The sequence below is a fragment of the Pseudochaenichthys georgianus genome, chromosome 18 (assembly GCF_902827115.2).
Source record: "Pseudochaenichthys georgianus chromosome 18, fPseGeo1.2, whole genome shotgun sequence".
NCBI classification, from domain to species: Eukaryota; Metazoa; Chordata; class Actinopteri; order Perciformes; family Channichthyidae; genus Pseudochaenichthys; species Pseudochaenichthys georgianus.
In genome coordinates this window covers 10,973,052-10,986,065 of record NC_047520.1, presented here as the reverse complement: position 1 = coordinate 10,986,065, position 13,014 = coordinate 10,973,052, and the positions used below count along the sequence as shown (strand labels likewise).

The 13,014-nt window shown below is 40.7% G+C and overlaps 1 long non-coding RNA gene across 1 annotated transcript; it reads right to left on the bottom strand.

The window, feature by feature from the left end:
* Positions 1-457: 457 nt before the first annotated feature.
* Positions 458-6,367, bottom strand: LOC117463846 (uncharacterized). Its single transcript, XR_011644918.1, has 3 exons — positions 5,636-6,367; positions 1,665-1,729; positions 458-992 (listed from the first exon to the last, which is right to left on the bottom strand). It is a non-coding gene; the product is annotated as an uncharacterized lncRNA (long non-coding RNA).
* Between the last annotated feature and the right edge of the window lie 6,647 nt (positions 6,368-13,014).

Sequence of the window (13,014 nt, the reverse complement as noted above, 5' to 3'; positions counted from 1 at the left end):
CATGAAACCCACTGAGTCACTTATATTGAAACCTCGGTCTGCCAAAATCAAATCACCAGGCAAAATGTTATCTAAGAAGCCACAATTTTCTGTAATATGCTTATCACTGGACCTGCTACCCCATGCCCTTGAAATGAATGATATAACACCCTGCGGACTGATTCCTATGAGAAATGTTATGGTGTTGTGATGTTTGTAGTTTGACCAAGTCTGAGCCCGTGCCATTAAATTTGATGGCCTGTCAATGAAAACTTCAAAGCAGTCTATTATAACAGCCACTTTAGTACCAAAATGAGTGCGGAAATCCATAGGCATCGTCAGTTGGAGTTCCTCTCGAGATGGCCACTTCAAAAGGAAACTCATACGTTTAAACATGACGTCGATAATCAAGGTAAACACACGGGATACTGTAGACGTGGATGTGTTGAATTTATAAGCCAGCTCTTGCAGGGGTTGGTTTAATCTTAATTTCATTAGTGTCAGTATAAACTGTTGAAATTTAGACAGTGAACTCTTAGCGTTCACACTGATGTGCAGTTCCACAAGATTGTATACCATCATTAGAATGGCAAAAGTAGGAAGTCCAGTGTAGAACCGCACACGGTCATCATCGCCCTTAAATGTACTCTCTGAAATTGTGGACTTTACAAGCTTTTCTTTTAAGTTAACATTTTCTGTTGTTACATTATTAATTTCAAATGACATTTTGTCAATCATTTCACCAGTCAAATCAGTCTGAGTTGCAGTGCCAGTCTCTGGTTCAATCATTCCTTCTTCTGCCCCAGTGGCTCCCAGCACTGGTGCGGGCTCTTCTGGAGATGGAATATCAGACACCATGCTGGAGAGATCAAGTGGTGCGATGGATGACCTTTTTCTGGCGCGTTTATACCTGGCATGTGTAGCAGGGGAAGGTGCTGTAATTTTCTCGTGGCCCAATTTGACAGACGGTGCCCAGTCAGGATGATTTTTGTCAAAAAGTGCCACTGGTTTACCTGCAAATAAATCAGATTGTAGGTCAGTTATATCCTGGGTGAACTGTTAATTAATACAAATGTGACCTCTTTTGACAGGCGAAGTCAGACTTTAGATATATTTAAAATGCTGGTGTCAAGACATTGGAACATGACAAATAATTGAGGAAACCAAAAGCCTCTGAAAAGGTGCCAGGGACTGTACAGCCGTTGTCAGCATAGATATATATAAACACTAGATGGCTCATGGGAGATTTTCCAGCGTAGCTGACTGGCCGCCATCTTGCTACAGTCAACAGTTACTCTGATTCGCGTTATGGTAGCTGTTGTAAGGTGAGTGATCTGCACAAAAATACTCTTAACTCGCTGAAATCTTGATTGATTTACAAACGGTTTGGTTTATTATAAACATTATTAGCATGGCTATGATACAGGATGCTTGGACATGTTGAAATTGCAGCTTTTCTTTGTGTATGTGGTTGTATTTATTAGCTGGCTAATAACAAGAGGCTGTCAGTGAGACCTAGTATTATAAAGTTCACCCAGCAACTTTACACCAGTGGGAGAGGCAGAACTGCTCTTTCTTTTCAACATAACTTAAGTTACACATGATTTCTTCCAAGTGGTTTGGCTTGTTAAAAACATCTTGCATTATGATACAGGAATTTGCTGGCTTTGTGTTTACAGAAGTACCTGAATATGCCGGACTTTTGTGCAGCCTACGGATGCTCCAATCGCCGCTGTCTGCAAACAAGAACCTGTGGGATCACCACATATGTTTATGTTTGCTCAGTCTAATAAACCCATAACATGGTTGTGAAAGAATACCAAAGCTGAGGCTGGACGATGATTGATTGTTAGTGTGCCATGTGTCACTGTGTGTCTTATTGGTTTTGTGGTATACAGTATTTTATTTTATTGTGTGCAAGACACATTTAAAACAAATAACCTTGAACCTTGAAGCCCCATCTCTCCCCACCTGCTCCTGCTTCCTACATCCCCTCCACACCACACCAAGTTGTTCTTCTTAATAATAATAATACATTTATGTTGGGGGGCCGCCTTTCATAACACCCAAGGACACCTTACAGGGGCATAGGGGCAATATAGGGAACAATTTAAACAGTGGATTTTGTGATATATCAGCCGGGGTGAGTCAAAACAAACCACAAATGGACTACAGAAGGACATATGGTACAGTTTATATTATTCTTGGTCTTTTTTCAATAACATATTTCAAAGGTTCTGGATTTGTTTACAAATCTAGAAACTAAATACAAAACTAGGATGATAAGATCTCATGTCAAAAATAATTGTGATAAATTAGACAGAACTGGCCTGTCTGTGAGCACATTTTATGTTGGTTTGGTTCTTCTGATAAAGGTGTGAATATCTAAATAATATACCAACATATGCTAATGTCATTAGTTGTGTCCCTGTTCTTCAAGCTAAGGCATTGCTCAATTAACAACTCTTGGTTTACAGAGTGGTAACATGAGACCGATTTTTATATATAAAATATAAATGTATTTTAATTTTATAATTTATTTATAATTTATTTTAAATATTGACAATATAATAAAATAAATGGAAATATATACACCGGCAAATATTTAATATAAATACCTTGTGTGTGTGTGTGTGTGTGTGTGTGTGTGTGTGTGTGTGTGTGTGTGTGTGTGTGTGTGTGTGTGTGGTGTGTGTGTGTGTGTGTGTGTGTGTGTGTGTGTGTGTGTGTGTGTGTGTGTGTGTGTGTGTGTGTGTGTGTGTGTGTGTGTGTGTGTGTGTGTGTGTATAGCTATTGCTTTATCTGATTAATGTTATTTTCATATGAAAGTCCATGATTATAAGTATGCAGTATCATAACTACATCTTTGATGTTTATAAAAAACCAAACCGTTTGAAAATCGGTTGAAAATTGAGCAAGCTATGGTTATTTAAATAGTAAACCATAATGTTATGAATGAGAGCACTGCCTGTAGCAAGATGGCGGCCAAGTGGCAACGTCGGTCTCCATTGGCCAGCAGCGCGGGTGAGCCATCTAGTGTTTATATATATCTATGGTTGTCAGTACCATAGACATATAAAGAGTTTATATGTCTATTATATGTCTATGGTCAGTACCAGATGTGTTCGGGGTACCAGATATGTTCGGGTGTATTTCCGTCGCTCCCGTCATCCATCATATCCGTCTACTCACCTCCCTCTGCTCCCAGCGCTCTGCTGTCACACACCGGCCGTCTGCGGAACTGCAGCCGGAGGAACTCGGGACAGCTTGTTATGTGTGTGTACTTGTGCACATAAATAATGTTTCTAATTATTTACAATTAAAATATATATATATTCTGCGTTACTTTAGCCAACACTTTTATAAGGCCACGAGATTAGATAATTACGAAATGTGTAGATAGAATACATATCTTTCAGGTTGTTATTTTGTCATTGTTTAATGTTTTATTTATCTTTTAGTATTTTTATATAGTATCTGAACTTTGAAGAGGAGTTGGGAGACACACGACACATCAAATCACATCTACAGATCAAGACGAAGCGAATGGAAGTACTCCTAGCGTGAACATGTTTGTGAAAACGTGTGCAAAGTCTCCGAAAATCCTAATAATAAGCTCATATTTGAATTCCCCATGAAAAACACACATCATTCAGTAAAAACAAGGCACCACTGATCATCTGCTCCCTGATCTCTCTGAGAATTGAAAGTACGTATTGCCTGAGATCTCATGGTTTTATTAAATGTGCCAAGTGCTAGGACTGTCTTATGGAAGAAAGCTTTTAGATGTGCAGCTCCACTAACATGGAACAGTCTGCAAAAAGAATGGAAAATTACCAAGCTAGTACCACTACATGTTTTTAAAGCTTGGTTGGATGCTACACAATCAGATGCTGTTGGCACCTGTACATGTGGATAGATATGTTGTTCTGTTGTTTATGTTTTGCCTTTGATGTTATTCCATCCCATTTATCTCAACTCAAGTTCGTATTAAATGCAGACAACTCCAAACTCATGATATTCTCAAATGGCAACAAGTTAACTTCTTTTCTCCCCAACATTTGTACTGTTCAAGGGACTGATATTTACATTGAAAGGGTCACTACATACACATATCTAGGTTTTATTATTGATCAGAATTTATCTTTCAAATCACACACTAAAAATGTTGTTTGAAAAATTAGGTTTCTCCATTCAGACAAGGAAACATTTGATCTCTACAACGTTTTTACCAGTATTGGATTCAGTATCTGCTTTACATGAATGTCTCTGACCAGTGCCTAAAGAGTTTGGATACTGTGTACCATTGAGCATTGTTTTATTACATATATATATTGTGAGTTTGGAATAAATATGCACTTTATGAAAATTATTAGTTGGTTACTGTTAGTAAAAAAACAGTAAGGTTAATACTGGATGTTTGTTACACTTGGATATGTTTTCATTGGACATTCAATTCAATGCCTTTATTTATCCAGTTAAAATCCCATTGATATCAATGATATCTTTTTCAAGGGAGACCTGCAGCAGTAGGTTCCACATGAAGACATACAAACATAAACAACAGAACAACATATCTATCCACATGTACAGGTACCAACAGCATCTGATTGTGTAGCATCCAACCAAGCTTTAAAAACATGTAGTGGTACTAGTTTGGTAATTTCCCATTCTTGTTGCAGACTGTTCCATGTTAGTGGAGCTGCACATCTAAAAGCTTTCTTCCATAAGACAGTCCTAGCACTTGGCACATTTAATAAAACCACAGCATGCAATCTCAGGCAATAAGTACTTTCAATTCGCAGAGAGATCAGGGAGCAGATGATCAGTGGGGCCTTGTTTTTACTGAATGATGTGTTTTTTATGGGGAATTCAAATATGAGCTTATTTTTAGGATTTTCGGAGACTTTGCACACATTTTCACAAACATGTCCACGCTAGGAGTACTTCCAGTCGCTTCGTCTTGATCTGTAGATGTGATTTGATGTGTCGTGTGTCTCCCAACTCCTCTCCAAAGTTCAGATACTATATAAAAAGTACTATATAAAAGGTAAATAAAACATTAAACAATGACAAAATAACAACCTGAAAGATCTATCTACACATTTCGTAATTATCTAATCTAGTGGCCTTATAAAAGTGTTGGCTGAAGTAACGCAGAATATATATATTTTTTTAATTGTAAATAATTAGAAACATTATTTATGTGCACAAGTACACACACATAACAAGCTGTCCCGAGTTCCTCCGGCTGCAGTTCCGCAGACGGCCGGTGTGTGGCAGCAGAGCGCTGGGAGCAGAGGGAGGTGAGTAGACGGATATGACGGATGACAGATGCGACGGAAATACACCCGAACATATCTGGTACCCCGAACACATCTGGTACCTACACCGTTACTGTTTACATATAATCAAATGGCCAGTAGGGGGAGGAATTTCTTTAAATTACAGTTAAACGAAGCGCTGCAGGGGATTGACAGACTGGTGGGAAAATGACCTGAGCCAAGGGATGACTTTGTTTTGTAGATACTCCACAATCTGATATGTCGATCGATGACACAGACTCCAGGATTCATATGTCCTTGTTAAGATACATGTCTTAATAAGTGGGTTGTATGTTGATTTTGAATGTTTGTATGTAAAACCTGACACTTACCTGACGTGAAATGATCCCCACAAACGCGAGTATAGTTGTGGTTGGATGGTTTGAGATCCTCCCGTCCGATCCTATTGAGCCATGTTTCCCGTCGACGCTTTGAAAGTGCATACATTGCTTCACCCTGGTGTGTTATAACCGCCGGCAGCCTGTAAAATGACTTTGGCCCCTTGTTTCGATCACCTCTGTTGCCGCAGCCAACAATAGCACAGAAGTTCACCATTATATGTCCAATAAAAAACAGGTAGGCTATGAGTATTACGGTGTTTGTTTTGGTACTCCAGTATGGCGGCTGAGCTGACGCCGCGTCACCCGTGACGTCATATGCAAACCTAATTTCCCCGCTTCTCGTGTTTTCCTTGCGTCTTTCCATGCTTCAGTGTTGGGTGTAACTCGTTACAAAAGTAACGGAGTTACAGTAATATATTACTTTTTGCTGTAACGAAGTAATGTAACACATTACTAATGAAATGTGGGTAATATATTACCCGTTACAATGCTCAGTAACGCAGTTACAACACATTTCAACCCAAAATGAAATGGTGTTCTGTTGAATGTAGCCTACTAACATAGCGAGACATTCGGACACCAGACAAATTGTGCGAGTAGATTAGTAAACCTGGTGTTTACCCTTCAGGCTTCGCGTCGGGATCTTCGGGCAGTTGAATGTTATGCACCCTCTATTCAAAAAAGAGAACGGAGCGAAAAATACAAACAACAAATTGTGTCAGGTGCGCGTGACCGCTGCGCGTGCATCATTTCCAAAGTGCTTCCACAGGAGTGACACACATCTGTGGATAATCATTTATACGAAAATGGTTAAAGCAACCATCACTAAACGCCAGCAACACTGCATCTGCTGCAGACAGTAGCAACAGGTCAGATGGGGACATCACGTGACCCTCCGTTGTGGACACTAGCTTACTCCCGCCTGACTCGCTGACTCTGCTCCCGGAGCAGCAGTCTTGTCTCCCAAAACTACGCCGCCCCTCTGCGCCGCCCGCAGGTGCCAGGATACCACGGCAAAACAGAGCCTGTCCAGGTATATCTAAACAAGTACTCGCCTGTACAGTGGGGTTAGGCGGTCATTTTGCAGCTCGTGGCATAAAAATAGACAATGGAATATTCATGTGAAAATAGATTCATATTCTGCCATGCCTGTAGAAATGTTGGGTAAAAAATAATGCACACAATAGCACAGATGCCTTCACCACGAATGGCTACAAAAAGATCTCATATCCCAAGCGTATCAACAACCTAATGTTGCAGCTGAAATGTTCTCCAGGTCACAAAGTCAACCTCACATGCTGATGTGATACCAGTTTTCAAGCACAGTAAACATTCTCTTCCCAGAGTATATGATGGGACCAAGGTGATGATTTAGTACATGGTTTTAATAATACTTTTGCTTTTCAATGTTTGCCATTTCAAACCATGAGCTGGTTCAAATAATATGTGCCTTGATTTACAATATGTTCTCATTTGTTTTATCAGTACAGTTTTGAAGCTGTTGTGCTTTTCTTTGCCACAGTCCACTTTGGACTGTATGAAATATTTCAGGATTACACTTTTAACTCACTTGAAATGTTCTCACTTGCTTGGTTTCAAAACATAACAAATGCCATAATCTGTTCGGGACCATCAATGCTATTTTTCATTGCTGTTGCCGGCCACTATTGCTCATGTAAACCTGCTACTGCTGCGCCCCCTGTAATCTCAAAGGCACCCTAAATCATTTTGTTCTGGAACTGGGCCTGTACACGGCCTCTAAACACACTACAGAGCCCATTCCGTGTCTTGCTATTGTTTACTTCCTCTCTGCCTTCTTCTGGTGATTTATCTGACGTCCAGCGCTCCGTCTTTTAACTTCTTTTCCTTTCTCTTTCTTGATCCTCCTTAGCAACCTTCATTATAGTCCTTGACAGTGGTCTGTACTGCAGTATTAACAACGTGTCACATGTTAAGAATTTACAATAAGAATCGAGTATTCAACTAAGCCGTGTAATAAAAGGTGTTAGCCTTAAGGGCCTACACAGTTGTTATGCTAAACCACATTGCCCTTCACTGGATGTATAATGAGCTGCACTAAACTACATTTTAGCATTTCAAATACCTAGCCATTCTTTTGAGGTTATTTTGGTGAAAGTAACTAAAGTAGTGTAACTCATTACATTTCAGAGACAGTAATGTTGCAATGTAACTTATTACTTTTAAAAGAGAGTAATATGTAATATATTACATTTTGGAAGTAACTTGCCCAACACTGGGTGGGAGGGACTAGTCACATAGAAACGACGCAAGTGAGGGACGCAAGGAATCCATTTAACCGAAGTGAGAAGGGCCCAGGGCCATGGTCAGGTCAACCCTATTAGCAGGGAGCTCTGGCTGTTGAGTAACAGAAGCCCTCTGCTGCCCTCTAGTGGCAGACCCAAAACAGATCAGAGGTTCATCTTAAAGGTGGGGTAGGTAATTCACTTCAGAAACACCATGGAATGCTCTTAACATCCCGATAGCAATGAATACATTAAATGCTTTGACAATAAATATGTACACATATTTCATGTGGAAGCCGTGGTGATGTAAAAAGCACGTCCAATTATCTGCCCGGCCCGGGGGAAATAATTGGGTGGCCTACCTGCCTGTCAGCCTTCCATCTGTGCACAAACTTATCTCGTGCCCTCATTGGTCATGTGCGCGTTCATGTGTGTTGGAGGAGGGGCTCTGTAAGGAAGTCTGAATGAAGGGGCACATTTTTTTTGGTTGTGTATTTTAAAATTCTAGCACACTCGAGCTGGTTTCTCCATTCTTACCTATAGGCTACCTACCTTTAAAACTCTTTTTTTTGTGCCTAAATCCTACCGGCCCACATTTGTAAGTGTTCCGGCCCAGCCCAGCCCAGTGGGGTGTGGCCAGGGTTGGGTTGTAACGGAATACATGTAACGGCGTTACGTAATCAGAATACAAAAATCAAGTAACTGTATTCAGCTCGTGTTACATTTGAAAAATGAGTAATCTGATTACAGTTACTTTCGTAAACCTGAAGTGAATACATTTTGGATTACTTATTGGAATTATTGGTGGAAAGATTTCCTCACAACATGTAATATTCATTACTAAAGGTACAGCCTTGTCTGGTGCCTTGCTCAAGGGCACCAAGGCAGGGCAGGAGGTGAACTGGGACCTCTCCAAGTAGAAGTCTACACTCCAAATAGGTCTGGTCGGGGACTTGAACCGGCGACCCTGCGGCTCACAGTCCAAGCCCCTACTGACTGCCAGATTTAGTCCCTAATTTTGCTCTCAAAATGGACCAGATTGATGCATTTAACTTCAATATTTTAAAAAAAATCTTCCCGGGGGAACTTGCCCCCGGACCCCCCTAGAGGAGGTGAGGTCCACCACCTGCCCACACCCCCTGTTAAATTGTCTCACCCACATTGAGGATGCTTCGTACGTTGCCCATGTTTTATTCCATGTGTCAAGTCAGGCAAATTGGGTCAAAATGTTATTGCATCAATGATCTGTTAACATTAAAATCACTAAATATATGCCGTAACTATTTTTGCTCTAGGCAACTCAAGGGCTCAATGTGATTACTATATGAATAATGGTCCAAAATAACATTAAAGGCATAGGGTTTTTTGCTAAGTAACATACTTTCGTCGCCGGCTGGCCGATACATGCCGCGCATTAAGTGGGCCTGTCTGTCAATTAATCCCCGGGCCACTTTTTCCCCCCAGTCTGCCCCTGATCCAGGATACAAGCCACCTGCAAGGTGAATACAGAACAACTGGTTAAAAAATAAATAAACTACCGAGTGTTTGAAAGCGTAACAGTTTTATGATATCACTGCCCCATCTAAGACACGAGTGGATCTGACTTTAATTACATTTGAGTTGAGTGTTTCGTCAATAATGTGTTGCTTAAAATAATACTTCTGAATACAGTCTGTGACACTGTGAGTGTTGCACGGCCAGATACGGCTCTGATTGAATGTGATATGAATGATAAGTGCGACACGTCGGCGTCTTCTCTGCATACAGCAGTTTAAACTGTATTTCCTTTATCCTATAATATGACTTGAGAGATTTAAACTCCGCACACTGAGTTGATCTCTTTTCTATAGACACCGGAGGCGGAGGCTGGTAAAATAAGTTATTTAGCCTTCCCAAACCTGAGCCTCACGCGCTGCCTATGTCCACTACATGTATTTAATACCTTTAGTTACTTTCCAGACTTGGATGAATGATGTGAAATCTAATCAAGTCTTAAATCAGACTTTAGTTCCACCTGGAGTAAATCCACAAGCTACCCTGCAGCATACAAAGTCATTCAAACTAGCTGCACCTTTACCAGCTTTGATAACACTTTCATGATCAATCATTATAAAACATATCATGTATATTATTCTGAAATGGACCAATCTGCACAATGACTACTTTTATTTTTGGTACTTCAACTATATTTTGATGCTGATACTTTTGTACTTTTACTTGAGGAACATTATGAATGCAGGACTTTTACTTGTAACAGATACTTTTGTTGCTAACTTTTACTCAAGTACAAGACCAGAGGACTTCTTCCACTTCTGCAGATTACATATAACGAGGAATCCAAAAAAAAGGTGTGTATTTGATTACAATTATACTACAACAAGTAATCAGATTACTGTTAAGTTTTTGTTTTTTTATTGTGATTGTTACAATACATTTTGGAATAAATATCATAGACATACTAAATACATTTTCTTCGTGGTTTATATTTAGGCTACTTTTATTTTAAATATATATATTTGAATGCAGTAGGTGGACACCTGATTTATTAAACAAAAATACAGTCTATGTATTTGATGAATGTATTAAGATTAAACAGCTGTTACTATTACTACAGTAGATATATCTTTGTTTCTTCTTTTCCAAGATTACATTGTAACATACACTTAATTAAAATGCATTCTATTGTTATTTATTTTCTCTGGTTTTTATTTGCATTGCATTCGATATTGAGGTAATCCAAAAGAAACAGAAAGGAATCATTAATTGTATATGTTGACGCTCAGAGTAGGTCAAATCTTTTGTACATTTAGTCATTGTAACGGATTACATTTTTAAAGTAACCATCCCAGCCCTGGTTATTTGTAATAATCTATCATTCCTGCCACCCTGAATGACCTGGATCCATCCCGTTCTCTGTGAATGGAGATGGTTTGGCTGAAGGAAGGCCTCACGGCTGCTGAGTGGAACGTGGCCGGCCTGTAATCGGATTGTAAAGTCATTAAACTCCCACTCAACACTATCCTCTCTGCACTTACTCTCTCTCTGGGGGCATTATGGGGGCTTATGGGGATTAGGTCTCCAGCGAGGAGGACGATGGAGCAGTGGAGTCAGGAGGTTCAGGTGGGAAGAAGTGTAGTGGGGCACAGAGTTCACTGTATTTGACCTTTAGGACACATATAATAAACACTAAACACAGTTTTTATTTTTGTTGAAGAAAATAGACTAGACTGAACTGAATAAGTAGACTGATATCTTGTTGCCAGCATAGTGAACCCCAACATTTATGATAGAAATGTATAGTTTGATAACTTGCATATGTTTGCACAATTAAGTAGGAATTATAGCCGATGTAAACAATAATCAAATAAATGTTTGGCAGATTTGGACAATTTTGGACTGGCTTGGGGGTTATTGAGGATGCTGAATCCATTTCTGACATTTTCAGGATGGCAAAAAAATGGAAGTTTTAATCACTAAGTTGCTAATTCTCTTCTTCTATTTTGACAGATATTGCCATCTTTAAAAAAAATAGTTTTTTAAAACTATAACTATCTATATAATTTACAGGTAAAAAGGATTTTGAGCAAGTATTTTGTGTCTTTTCACTGTATAAAATCTACTTTGATGTCTATTTACTCTATTCTGTTCTTACTACATTATTACCAATAAGTAATGTGAACAAGAGCACCAACATATTATTATGTTATTATTTGTATAGCTTTTCTCTATGCATTTTAATAAAGTATATAGGCATGCAACAACGTATATAAAGTAAAACATTCAACTCAAATCATCATCAAATTAAATCATACAAATAATAATAATAATAAAGAAATATATAAAGAAAAAAAGTAAATGTTATTTTATGGCCTATTGCCTCAACATTATAAGCTATTATTTTGTAGGCTTTGAAATTTGGTTGAACGCTCTGGGTAACTAAAGTAAATGGACCTTGCACTTAGGATCCATCCATCCATCTTCTCCCGCTTATCCGTGGTCGGGTCGCGGGGGTAGCAGTTCCAGCAGAGAGCCCCAAACTTTCTTTTCCCTGGCGACATCAACCAGCTCTGACTGGGGGATCCCAAGGCGCTCCCAGGCCAGCGAAGAGATATAATCCCTCCACCTGGTCCTAGGTCTACCCCTTGGTCTCTTCCCAGCTGGACGTGCCTGGAACACCTCCCTAGGGAGGCGCCCAGGTGGCATCCTAACTAGGTGCCCGAACCACCTCAACTGGCTTCTTTCGACGCGAAGGAGGAGCGGCTCAACTCCGAGTCCCTCCCTGATGACCGAACTTCTCACCTTATCTCTAAGGGAGACACCAGCCACCCGGCGGAGGAAACCCATCTCGGCCGCTTGTATCCGCGATCTCGTTCTTTCGGTCATGACCCATCCTTCATGACCATAGGTGAGGGTAGGAACGAAAATGGCCCGGTAGACAGAGAGCTTTGCCTTCCGGCTCAGCTCCCTTTTCGTCACAACGGTGCGGTAAAGCGACTGCAATACCGCTCCCGCTGCTCCGATTCTCCGGCCCATCTCACGCTCCATTGATCCCTCACTCGAGAACAAGACCCCGAGATACTTGAACTTCACTTGGGGTAAGGACTCATTCCCTACTTGGAGTGGACAGTCCATCGGTTTCCTGCTGAGAACCATGGCCTCAGATTTGGAGGTGCTGATCCTCATCCCAGCCGCTTCACACTCGGTTGCGAACCGATCCAGTGAGTGCTGAAGGTCGCAGACCGATGAAGCCATCAGAACCACATCATCTGCAAAAAGCAGTGGTGCAATCCTTAGTCCACTGAACTGCAGACCCCCCCCCCCCACGACTACGCCTCGAAATCCGATCCATGTATATTACAAACAGGATTGGTGACAAAGCGCAGCCCTGGCGGAGGCCAACCCTCACCGGAAATGGGTCCGACTTACTGCCGAGGACCCGGACACAGCTCTCGCTTTGGGAGTACAGAGATTGGATGGCCCTGAGTAGAGACCCCCTCACCCCATACTCCCGCAGCACCTCCCACAGTAACTCCCTGGGAACCCGGTCATACGCCTTCTCCAAGTCTACAAAACACATGTAGACCGGATAAGCGTACTCCCAGGCCC